This window comes from Nicotiana tabacum, chromosome 23 (assembly GCF_000715075.1).
Source record: "Nicotiana tabacum cultivar K326 chromosome 23, ASM71507v2, whole genome shotgun sequence".
Lineage (NCBI taxonomy): Eukaryota > Viridiplantae > Streptophyta > Magnoliopsida > Solanales > Solanaceae > Nicotiana > Nicotiana tabacum.
In genome coordinates this window covers 25,281,944-25,294,753 of record NC_134102.1, presented here as the reverse complement: position 1 = coordinate 25,294,753, position 12,810 = coordinate 25,281,944, and positions in this window count along the sequence as shown.

Genomic DNA, 12,810 nt, shown 5'->3' with positions numbered 1-12,810 from the left:
CATGTTTGTTTGATTTGGTGTTGTGAAGCATTTCATTAGTCACTTGCGTGAACATTAGTATTCTGTCTAGTCCTAAGAGCTTAGAAATGAAAGTTGATTAGTCTATATGATTTCATTTGTGAATTTAACTAAGGCATATTGGCTATCTAAGATACAAAAACAAGTAGGCCATTATCTGACTTGTAGGCATGCCTTTAATACATATGAGCCGAATATGTTCTGCTAGGCCCACAAAGCATTAAGCAGTAATTCAAGTCTAGCAAACCTTAAATAACATAGCTGGCCCATCAGTGCATCTTTCCATAAATAATTTACTTCATTCCTTCGACAATAAATTCCATAGCCATGGCCTTCGCAAAAATCCCAAAGTAGTTTAAGAAAATAACACAAAAAATGTTAGTGTGCTTTTTGGCACGCTCTTAATCAATCCATCATAATTATGTATACGTTCGCGTGACATAATTATGATTTGTAAAAATAGAGGCAAGGTATGCGTCCGCGCAACTTTGACAAAACAATCTCAATAATAATAAAAGTGTTCTTAATTGTGTACAAGTACGTATGACACCAAACAAACGAATACACACATGTGGTTCGTTTCAACATAATTCATAAATTACGAATAATCAAGCAATACAAGTGGATAGATAGAACATGAAAATCAATAAAACACAGTTTATCCAAAAATTAATTCAAGCCAAGTTGTAGTCAATAAAGTGACCGTGTTATAATCACGAAACTCGGAAAATACCTTACACCTTCTCCCCGATCAACAGAATTTCTTATCTGGACTTTGTTTTCACAGACCAATAATAATAGAGTAAAACATTCCTTTGACTAGGGATTCAAATAAAATGTGACTTGGAACACCTAATGTGATGACTCAAAAGGTCATCTTTAAATTTAATAATTTATTTATGTGTTCTGAAACATCAAATAGCATTATTCATCATTCATCGACATGCATGCGCAATCTGTATAATTTTTTGGAAAGCTTTTATGTGAAAAATTGATTAAAATATGAAATAGAGTCTTAAAACACAATTAAGTTGACTTTGGTCAACATTTTTAGCAAACAGACCCAGAACAGTGTTTTGACAGTTTGATAGGTCCATCTCGTGATTTGGGACTTGGGCGTATGCCCGAAATTTAATTTGGAGGTCTCTAGCTCAAGTTATGGCCATTTAACGGAAATTAGAAATCTAAAGGCTAAAGATTTCCAAAGTTTGACCACAGATTTGACTTTTTGATATCGGGGTCGGAATCAGATTATGGAAATTGGAATAACTATGTTATGTCATTTATGACTTGTGTGCCAAATTTGAAATCATTCCGGATTCATTTAACATGTTTCGGCACAAGTTTTGTAAATTGAAAAGTTTGAAACTCAAAAGTTCGAATCGAGGTGTGAATTGTAATTTCGATGTTGTTTTATGTGATTTGAGACCCTGAATAAGTCCGTATTATGTTTCTGGACTTGTTGGAATATTCGAAAGAGGCCTCGAGTGGTTTGGATGAGTTTCGGATGAGCCATGAAGCAATTAGAACCTCATTGCTTCTGCGGAGAAATGAGCACATGTGCACAACCGCATTCGCGATGGACGAGCCGCTTCTGCGAGGAAGACCGCTACTGCGATGTCGCATGTGCGACAATTCTGGGCGCAGATGCAGCCACTGGACAAGCTACCGTGTTCCACAAATACGAGGCCACAAGTGCGAAAATATAGTCCGCATGTGCGAAAATGCTAGGGAGAATACATAAAATCGGGGTTTAGCAATTTTCACTCATTTTTGAGTTTTGAGTCTCGGATTTTGGCGATTCCAAAGGGGATTTTCATAACTTTAAATTGGGTAAATGTTTTATAACCAAAAGTGATTATATTTCATAAATTCATGTCTATATTCATCCTTTATTTCGGATTTAGATAGAAGAAATTGAATTTTTTGAAAAACTTTCCAAAAGCAAAAAATTAAGATTTGAAGATCTATTTGACATCGTAATTTGATAATTTTTGTATGGTTGGGTTCGTATCGGAACGGTTGTTTGTATTTCGTAAGTTTTTTCAAAATTCGAGATGTGGGCCCCACTGATGAGTTTTGAGATGAATTTCGAATTTTAATCCGGAAAATTAGTAAATTCCTATGGAATTAATTTTTACGATTTGTATTGAGTATATAGAATTGTTTATGACTAGATTTGGGGATTTCAGACACGAATTCTCGAGGAAAAGGTTTATTGGATTCTTAAATTTGGTTGCAAAACGAGGTAAGTGTCGTGTTTAACTTTAACTTGAGGGAGTAAAATTTATTTGACTATTTGCTACGTGATTTAATGTGCGGGTACAACGTATATGTGAGGTGACGAGTACTTATGCGTTGTGGTTGAGTCAAAGCATGCTGGAGGAATTTATTTCATTTTGAATAACTGCTTATTTAATTAAGATATTCCTGGTTAAGTTTATTATTGATTATTTGATCATTATTCATGAAAAATTTATTGATTTAATTATCGTTGAATATGGTGAGAAAGAGTGTAAAATCATGAAGGGTGATGCCGTGCCATTTTTAATTATTTATACTATCATTGTCATGGTGAGAAAAGGTGTAAAAGCACGAAGGGTGTTGTCGTGTCATTTTTTAGTGTAAAAGCACGAAGGGTGATGCCGTGCCATTTTCAGAGTGTAAAAGCACGAAGGGTGATGCCGTGCCAAAAAAAAGTTAAACCACGAAGGGTGATGTCGTTATTATTATTATTATTATTATTATTATTATTATTATTATTATTATTATTATTATTTATTTATCAGTTTATGGGAGGAATGAGAGTAAAAGCACGAAGGGTGGTGCCGTGTCATTTTCATACTATCAGTTGCTCATTTTATTTTTGAGGAATTAAGTGGTTGCTAAGTGAAAATTCTCCTGCTGAAATTATTATATCAACCCCCTTCACATGTTCCCTCTCAAATTTATAAAGTGTTATTTATTGTTTTATTGTTGCTTCGTATTTGTATACACTTATACATGTTGTTTACGTACTTGTCCTGTCATAGTCTCGTCACTACTTCGTCTAGGTTAGGCTCGACACTTACGGAGTACATGTGATCGGTTGTACTCATACTATACTCTGCACTTCTTGTGCAGATTTTGGAATTGGTCCCAGTAGCGTACCATATACATGCTCGGATTCAGCTACTCAAAGGAGACTTGAGGTATAACTGCACAACGTTCGCAGTTCTAAAGTCCCCTTCTATCTTATCTCAGATGTGTATTATCTTTCAAACAACTTGAATTTTATTCAGACCTTTATTTGTATTATTCTAGTAGCTCGTGCACTTGTGACACTAGATTCGGGAATGTATTTTGAAAATTTGGTATTTATGGTACTTTATTTCAGTAATTGACTTCTATTTAATTTAATATGCTTACAAATAGTTAAATTATTTTAACGTTGGCTTGCCTAGCAAGTGAAATGTTAGGCGCCATCACGGTCCTGAAGGTGGAAATTTCGGGTCGTGACAGTTGGTATCAGAGCACTAGGTTACTTACGTCTCACGAGAAAGCTTAGTAGATTCTGAAGGATCGGTACGGATACATATGTACTTATCTTTTATAGGCTATAAAGTTTAGCAATAATATCACTTCTTAATTAATATGTCGTGCGATCTTATTCTATCATCGATGATTGAACCATTCTATTCTTATTCTCTCGCAGATGGTGAGAACACGTAATACATCTACCGATGGACAGGGACCAGATCCTCCGGTGGAAACTATGACTAGGGGTAGAGGTTGAGGCCGAGGTCATGCTAGAGGCCGAGGCAGAGGTAGAGCTCAGTCTAGAGCTCGAGCAGCAACACCAATTGTAGAACCTCAGGTGGATCTTCAGGAGGAGGTTCCAGTTCAGACTGTACCAGTTGGACCAGTTTAGGTCCCGGAAGGATTCATAGCTACTCCAGTGCTTCTGGACGCTCTAGTCCGTTTGGTGAGTCTTATGGAGGGTGTGGCCCAGAATGGAACGTTTCCAGTGGCACCAGCCGCCTCACAGGCTGAGGGAGGAGCATAAACTCCCACTACTCCCGCTCCGGAGCAGATGGCTCTCTAGTATTAGGCTCCAGCAACTCCACCAGTTGGGGTAGTTCAGCCAGTTGTTGCGGCACAGGCCGGTGATAGGCCCGCCATGTCTTCTGAGGCCTTATTGAGACTGGATAAGTTTACTAAACTCTTTCCAGTTCACTTCAGTGGTACACCTTCTAACGACCCACAAGATTATCTTGATCGTTGCCATGAGGTGCTGCGGAACATGGGTATATTTGAGACCAATAAAGTCGATTTTGCTGTATTTTAGATGACGGGTTCCGCCAAGAGGTGCTGGAGAGATTTTATGTTGACCAGACCAGCTGGGTCGCCTACACTGACTTGGGAGCAGTTCTCACGACTATTTCTAGAGAAGTTCCTCCCTATCACATTGAGAGAGAATTTTCGCAGGCAGTTTGAGCGTCTCCAGTGGGGCAGTATGACTGTTACTCAGTACGAGACCCGTTTTATGGATCTAGCCCATCATGCTCTCCTTTTACTTCATACTGAGGGGGAGAGAGTGAGGAGGTTTATTGAGGGACTTACTTACCCTATCAATCTTCAGATGGCCAAGGAGACCAGAAGTGAAATTTCTTTTCAGGCGGCTGCTAATGTTGCTAGGAGGATCGAGATGGTTCTTGCACAGGAAAGAGGGCAGGGGTCTGATGAGATGCCTCGGCAGTTCGGTGGATTTAGTGGTGCCTCGTTTGGAGGCAGGGGTAATTTTGGTAGGGGTCATCCTCCTAGGACATTTCATTCAACGCTCCAGGCATCATATAGTGTACCACCAACTCCTATTAGTGCATCTCTGATCCAGGGTTTCCAAGGTGGTTGCTCAGGTCGACAGGGACAATTTCAGGGTCAGCAGTCATAACAGCCGAGGTCCTGTTATACTTATGGTTATCCGAGGCACATTGCTAGGTTGTGCTTGAGGTCTAAAGGTAACATGTAGTAGCAGGGTTTTTCGTGCTATGATTCCAGCACCGGTTGCTTCACCGACTGCTCAAGTAGCTAGAGGTAGGGGTCAAGCAGCTAGAGGTGGAGTTCAGACCATTAGAGGTGGGGGCCAGCCAGTTAGAGGCCGTCCTAGGGACGCAATTCAGAGTGGTGGGGCCCAACCTCTATTTTATGCTTTTCCAGCTAGGCCTGAGGCCGAATTATTGATGTTGTGATTACAGGTATTGTTCCAGTTTTCCATATAGATGCTTCATTTCTATTTGATCCAGGATCTACTTATTCCTACGTGTCCTCTTATTTTGCTTCATATCTGGTGATGCCTCGTGATTCTCTAAGTGCTCATGTGTGTGTCCACTACGGTGGGAGATTCTATCATGGTAGATCATGTCTATCATTCATGTGTGGTTACTATTGAGAGTCTTGAGACTAGTGTGGATCTTCTACTTCTTGATATGGTAGATTTTGATGTCACTTTAGGTAGGGATTGGCTGTCACCTTATCGTGAAATATTTGATTGTCATGCCAAGATGGTCACCCTAGCCATGCCGAGGTTACCTCAATTAGAGTGGAAAGGAACTCCTGGTCATTCTACCAGCAGGGTTATTTCTTATATGAAGGCTCGACGTATGGTCGAGAAAGGGTATCTAGCCTATTTGGCTTATATTCGTGATTCCAGTGCGGATATTACTTCTATGGACTCAGTACCAGTTGATCGTGAATTTCCAGAAGTATTTCCTGTACATTTTTTGGGGATGCCACCCGATAGAGATATAGACTTTTATATTGATTTGGCTCCGGGCACTCAGCCCATTTCTATTCCACCATACCGTATGGCCCCGCCGGAACTAAAAGAACTGAAGGAGCAGTTGCAAGACTTGCTTGATTGGGGATTTATTAGACCTAATGTCTTGCCCTAGGGTTCACCAATGTTATTTGTAAAGAAGAAAGATAGTTCAATGCGATTGTGTAAAGATTATCGACAGTTGAACAAGGCTACTATCAAGAACAAGTATCCACTGCCAAGAATTGATGACTTATTCGATCAGCTTCAGGGTGCCAAGGTATTTTCAAAGATCGACTTGAGGTCTGGTTACCATCAGTTAAAGATTAGGGCATCTCATCTTCCTAAGACAGCTTTTCGGACTTGATTTGGGCATTACGAATTCCTAGTGATGTCATTTGGACTTACATATGTCCCAACATCATTTATGGATTTGATGAATCAGGTATTTAAGCCCTATTTGGATTCTTTTGTGGTTGTATTCATTAATGATATCTTGATTTACTCCAGCAGTCGAGAGGAGCATGAGCAACATCTTCGAAGTGTGTTCCACACTTTGAATAATAATCAGTTATATGCCAAATTTTCAAAATGTAAATTTTGGTTAGACTCAGTTGCCTTTTTGGAGCATGTTGTATCGGCAAAAGGCATAAAAGTGGATCCTAAGAAGATTGAAGTTATTCATAACTGGCCTAGACCTACTTCAGTTACAGAGATCCAGAGTTTCCTGGGTTTGGCAGGTTATTATCGTCGGTTCGTGGAGGGGTTTTCATCTATAGCAAGCCCATTTACCAGACTGACTCAGAAAGGTGTTCCATTCGGATGGTCAGACGAGTGTGAGTTGAGCTTTCAGAAGCTCAAGACTGCTTTGACTATGGCGCCAGTATTGGTATTACCCATAGGTTTAGGATCTTATACGGTGTATTGTGATGCATCTCGTGTTGGGCTCGGTGCAATATTGATGTAAGATGACAGGGTGATTGCATATGCATCGCGACAGTTGAAAGTTCATGAGAAGAATTATCTTGTTCATGACTTAGAATTGACAGCCATTGTTCATGCGCTGAAGATTTGGAGGCATTACCTATATGGTGTCTCGTGTAAGGTATTTACTTATCATCGTAGCCTTCAGTATCTATTCAAACAAAAAGATTTCAATTTGAGGTAGAGAAGATGGTTGGAGCTGTTGAAGGGCTATGATATCACTATTTTGTTTCACCCCGGAAAGGCCAATGTGGTAGCCGATGCTTTGAGTAAAAAGGTTGTGAGTATGGGCAGTCTTGCGTATATTCCAGTGGGTAAGAGACCGTTAGTGGCAGATGTTCAGACTTTGGCTAATCAGTTTGTGAAGTTAGATGTTTCAGAGCCCAGTCGGGTTCTAGCTTGCACAGTCGCTCGGTCTTATTTATATGAGCACATCAGAGAGCGGCAGTATGATAATCCTCATTTACGTGTCCTTAAGGATACGGTGCGACACGGTGATGCCAAACAGGTTGCTGTGAGGAAAGATGGAGTTATGCGAATGCAGGGTCGTATTTGTGTGCCTAATGTGGATGAGCTTCGTGAATTAATTCTGGAAGAGGCCCACAATGCCATGTATTATATTCATCCAGGTGCCGCCAAAATGTATCAAGATTTGTGGCAACATTATTGGTGGAGGAGAATGAAGAATGATATAGTTTCATATGTAGCTCGGTGTCTGAATTGTCAGCAAGTTAAGTACGAGCATCATATACCTGGTGGTTTGCTTCAGAATTTAGAAATTCCCGAGTGGAAGTGGGAGCGTATCACTATGGATTTTGTTGTTGGGATTCCACAAACTCAGAGAAAATTCGATGCAGTTTGGGTCATTTTAGACAGGTTGACCAAGTCAGCACATTTTATTCAAGTGGTAATTACAGAGCGTTTAGCTGAAATTTACATTCGTGAAATTATCCGCCTTCACGGTGTGCCCGTGTCTATCATTTCTGATCAAGGTACCCAGTTCACTTCGCACTTCTGGAGGGTTGTATAGCGTGAGTTATGCACGCGGGTTGAGTTGAGTATAATATTTCATCCACAGATAGACGGACAGTCAGAATGCACTATTCAGATATTGGAAGATATGTATCATGCTTGTGTTATAGACTTTGGAGGTTCTTGGGATCAATTCTTGCCACTTGCGGAGTTTGCCTATAATAATATCTACCGGTCGAGCATTCAGATGGCTCCATATGAAGCATTGTACGGGAGGCGATGTCGTTCGCTAGTTGGCTGGTTTGAACCGGGAGAGGCTAGGTTGTTGGGTATCGATTTGGTACATGATGCCTTGGATAAAGTCAAAATTATTCAGGATAGACTTCGCACATCTCAGTCTAGGCAAAAGAGTTATGCCAACCGTAAGGTTCGTGATATTGCATTCATAGTTGGAGAAAAAGTATTGCTCCGGGTTTCACCTATGAAAGGTGTAATGAAGTTTGGAAAGAAGCACAAATTGAGCCATATGTATATAAGACCCTTCGAAATTCTTGAAAGGGTGGGAGAAGTAGCCTACAGGCTTGCATTACCACCTAGTTTATCAGCGGTTCATCCAGTGTTCCAGGTGTGTATACTCCAGAAATATCATGGTGATCCATCCCATGTGTTAGATTTCAGCTTAGTCCAGTTGGACAAGGAGTTGACTTACGAAGAGGAGCCGGTAGATATTCTAGCCTGGCAAGTCCGACATTTGAGGTCTAAGAGTTATCATTCAGTTTGGGTGCAATGGAGAGGTCAATCAATTGAGACAACTACCTAGGAGTCCGAGTCGGACATGCACAGTAAATATCCACACCTTTTTACCCAATTCCATTCGAGGACGAATGATTGTTTTAGAGGTGGAGAATGTGATGACCCAAAAGGTCATCTTTAAATTTAATAATTATTTCTGTGTTCTAAGACCTCAAATAGAACTATTCATCATTCCTCAACTTACGTGCACAGTTCGTATAATTGTTCAAAAAGTTTTTATGTGAAAAATTGATTAAAATGTAAAATAGACTCTTAAAACTCAATTAAGTTGACTTTGGTCAATATTTTTAGCAAACGACCTGGAACAATATTTTAACAGTTCCGATAGGCCCCTCTCGTGATTTGGGACTTGGGCGTATGCCCGAAATTTAATTTGGAGGTCCCTAGCTCAAGTTATGGCCATTTAACGGAAACTAGAAATTTAAAGGCTAAAGATTTCCAAAGTTTGACCACAGATTTGACCTTTTGATATCAGGGTCAGAATATGATTCTTGAAATTGAAATAGCTCTGTTATGTCATTTATGACTTGTATGCCAAATTTGAAGTCATTCCGGATTCATTTAACATGTTTCAGCACAAGTTTTGTAAATTGAAAAGTTTGAAACTCAAAAGTTCGAATCGAGGTGTGAATTGTAATTTCGATGTTGTTTTATGTGATTTGAGACCATGAGTAAACTCGTATTATGTTTCTAGACTTGTTGGAATATTCATAAGAGGTCCCCGAGTGGCTCGGATGAGTTTCGGACGAGCCACTGAGCAATTGGAACATGCTGCCCAGTACTGGTTATGGTGTGTCGCACCTGCGACATTTTGTGTGCAGATGCGTGGTCGCTCTTGCAGAATTCCAGCCGCTTCTACGACATTGGACAGCCTTGTTGAGCTCCGTTTCTGCGGAGAAATGAACGCAGGTGCGCAATCGCATCTGCGATGGACGAGCCGCTTCTGCGGTCAATAGGGCGCTTCTGTGTGGAAGACCGCTTCTGCGGTCACTAGGGCGCCTCTGCGATGTCGTAGGTGCGACATTTCTGGGCGCAGATGAAGCCACTGGACAAGCTGCCCTGTTTCGCAAATGCGAGCTTTGTCTCGCAAATGCGAGACCGCAGGTGTGAAAATATAGTCCACAGATGCAAAAATGCTGGGCAGAATACATAAAATTGGGTTTTAGCCATTTTCACTCATTTTTGAGATTTGAGTCTCGTATTTTGGCGATTCCAAAGGGGGGTTTCACGACTTTGAATTGGGTAAGTGTTCTATAACCAAAAGTGATTATATTTCATAAATCCATGTCTATATTCATCCTTTATTTCAGATTTAGATGGAAGAAATTGGAATTTTTGTAAAACTTTCCAGAAAAGAAAAATTAAGATTTGAAGGTCCATTTGACATCGGAATTTGATAATTTTTGTATGGTTGGACTCGTCTCAGAATGGGTGTTCGAATTTTTTAAGTTTTTTCGATATTCGAGACGTGGGCCCCACTGATGATTTTTTAGATGAATTTCTGATTTTAATCTGAAAAATTAGTAAATTCATATGGAATTAATTACTACAATTTGTATTGAGTATATTAAAATATTTATGACTAGATTTGGGGATTTCGGACACGAATTCGCGAGGCAAAGGTTTATTGAATTCTTGAATTTGGTTGCAAAGCGAGGTAAGTGTCGTGGTTAACCTTGACTTGAGGGAGTAAAATTTATTTGACTATTTGCTACGTGATTTAATGTGCGGGTACAACGTATATGTGAGGTGACGAGTACTTATGCGTTGTGATTGAGTCAAAGCATGTTGGAGAAATTTTTTTCATTTTAAATAATTGCTTATTTAATTAAGATATTCCTACTTAAGTTTATTATTGATCATTTGATCATTATTCATGAAAAAATTTATTGATTTAATTATTGTTAAATATGGCGAGAAAGAGTGTAAAAGCACGAAGGATGATGCCGTGCCATTTTTATTATTTATACTGTCATTGTCATGGTGAGAAAGAGTGTGAAATTACGAAGGGTGTTGCCGTGTCATTTTTTAGTATAAAAGCACGAAGGGTGATGCCGTGCCATTTTCAGAGAGTGTAAAACGAAGGATGATGTCGTGCCAATTATTATTATTATTATTATTATTATTATTATTATTATTATTATTATTATTATTATTATTATTATTATTATTATTATTATTATTATTATTATTTATCAGTTTACGGGAGGAATGAAAGTAAAAGCACAAAGGGTGGTGCCGTGCCATTTTTATATTATCAGTTGCTCATTTTATTGGTGAGGAATTATTTGGCTGCTAAGTAATAATTCTCTTGCTGAAATTATTATATCAATCCCCTTCGCATGTTCCCTCCCAATTCGTATTTGTATACACTTGTACATGTTGTTTACGTACGTGTCCCGTCATAGCCTCGTCACTACTTCGTCGAGGTTAGGCTCGACACTTACGGAGTACATGGGGTCGGTTTGTACTCATACTATACTCTGCACTTTTTGTACAGATTTTGGAGTTGATCCCAGTAGCGTACCATAGACGTGCTCGGATTCAGCTACTCAGAGGAGACTTGAGGTATAATTGTACAACGTTCGCAGTTCTGAAGTCTCATTCTATCTTATCTCAGCTGTGTATTATCTTTCAAACAGTTTAAATTTTATTCAGACCTTTATTTGTATTATTCTAGTAGTTTGTGCACTTGTGATACCAGATTCGGGAATGTATTTTGATAATTCGGTATTTATGGTCTTCCGCGCTTTATTTCAATAATTGACTTCTATTTAATTTAATTTGCTTTAAAATCGTTAAAATTATTTTAACGTTGGCTTGCCTAGCAAGTGAAATGTTAGGCGCCATCACGGTCATGAATGTGAGAATTTCGGGTCGCAACACCCAAAAACTCAATTCCTAGTGGCGACTCTGAAAATAAAATAATATATACTCAAGTTTGTCATTTTAATTGGAAAAACTCTTTAACCCACAACAATTCATAACATATATGTTTTGGAGTAGAAAAGGGGGTGTGACACGTGATAGTGTTATTACGTATTTAGTAGGTTCATACCTTTTACTACATTAATCAATATTTTGTTTCTTTTAATTGAAAATTGAAAGATTTGCCGTATTATCTTTTATAAAAAATTAATTAATTAATGTTTCAGACTTCAGTAATGTACATTGAAGATTACACATTAATTTCAACTTCTTTATTCCAAATTCTGCCCTTCTTTTCGGAAGGACAATAGTTGCTTAATGTAGTACATAAACATACCTTAAACTTATCAGAAGTTGATCTTCATTCTTCAGTTCTGCTTGGTGAGATTATAGAAGAGCATTTGATTTAGTAGTGAGTTTAAATTTTATGTATTAACGATGTAAAAACTATTGACATAGACATATCACTCAAAAGATAATTGCAAATTAATTCTATTTAATAACATTGATGGATAATTTAACATAAATGACAAGTACTCCTAACACGTACAACACGTTCAATTACAACGATGACACAAAATATTAGGGCTTTTAACAATATTCTGTACAATATTAATCTTTATAGCTTAAACTCTTTTGTGATTTGTAGTTTTGTACTACTAGCATATTTTAACCTTTTGTTTGGGTAATATACAGCGAGCTGACATACCGTAAAACTCAAACAAGACTGAATCTCGATGATGCAGTACATTATATTCAAAACTATATATGTACTGTTACTATTCCCAATAGGTCAGTTATATTCTTGGTATTTCAATTGAAGGTGACATGAAATTAATTTCGTACTTAATAATCGGCTATTACGGACTATATGGTGATAATAAATTCTATGTTTCAAATAATAAAATTAGTTTATGAATAATATATTTACATATATTGCTACTACAGAATTATTGTCCCCCTTAAAGAACTTTCAAGTATGGAATTAATTGTTGCATATAATATGAGGGATTCTAATCAACTGTACTTTTAGATGACATTATTGTTGTTTGATAAAAATAGTTTTGTCTTTGTTTAAATGTCTTTAACTATTAAGAAATTGTTATTTATAACATTTTTTGTGTAGCTTCTTATCTCCGTCATTTTATTTTATATGATAGGTATTTGATTAGACATAAAATTTGAGGGAAAAAAGAAAGAGATTTGTCAAAAACCCAAAGTATCTATAGATTTGTAGTAATAAGAGCATGTTTAAGGGTAACATAAAAACTTTTAAAGTTAGATCTCAAATATAGAAACAC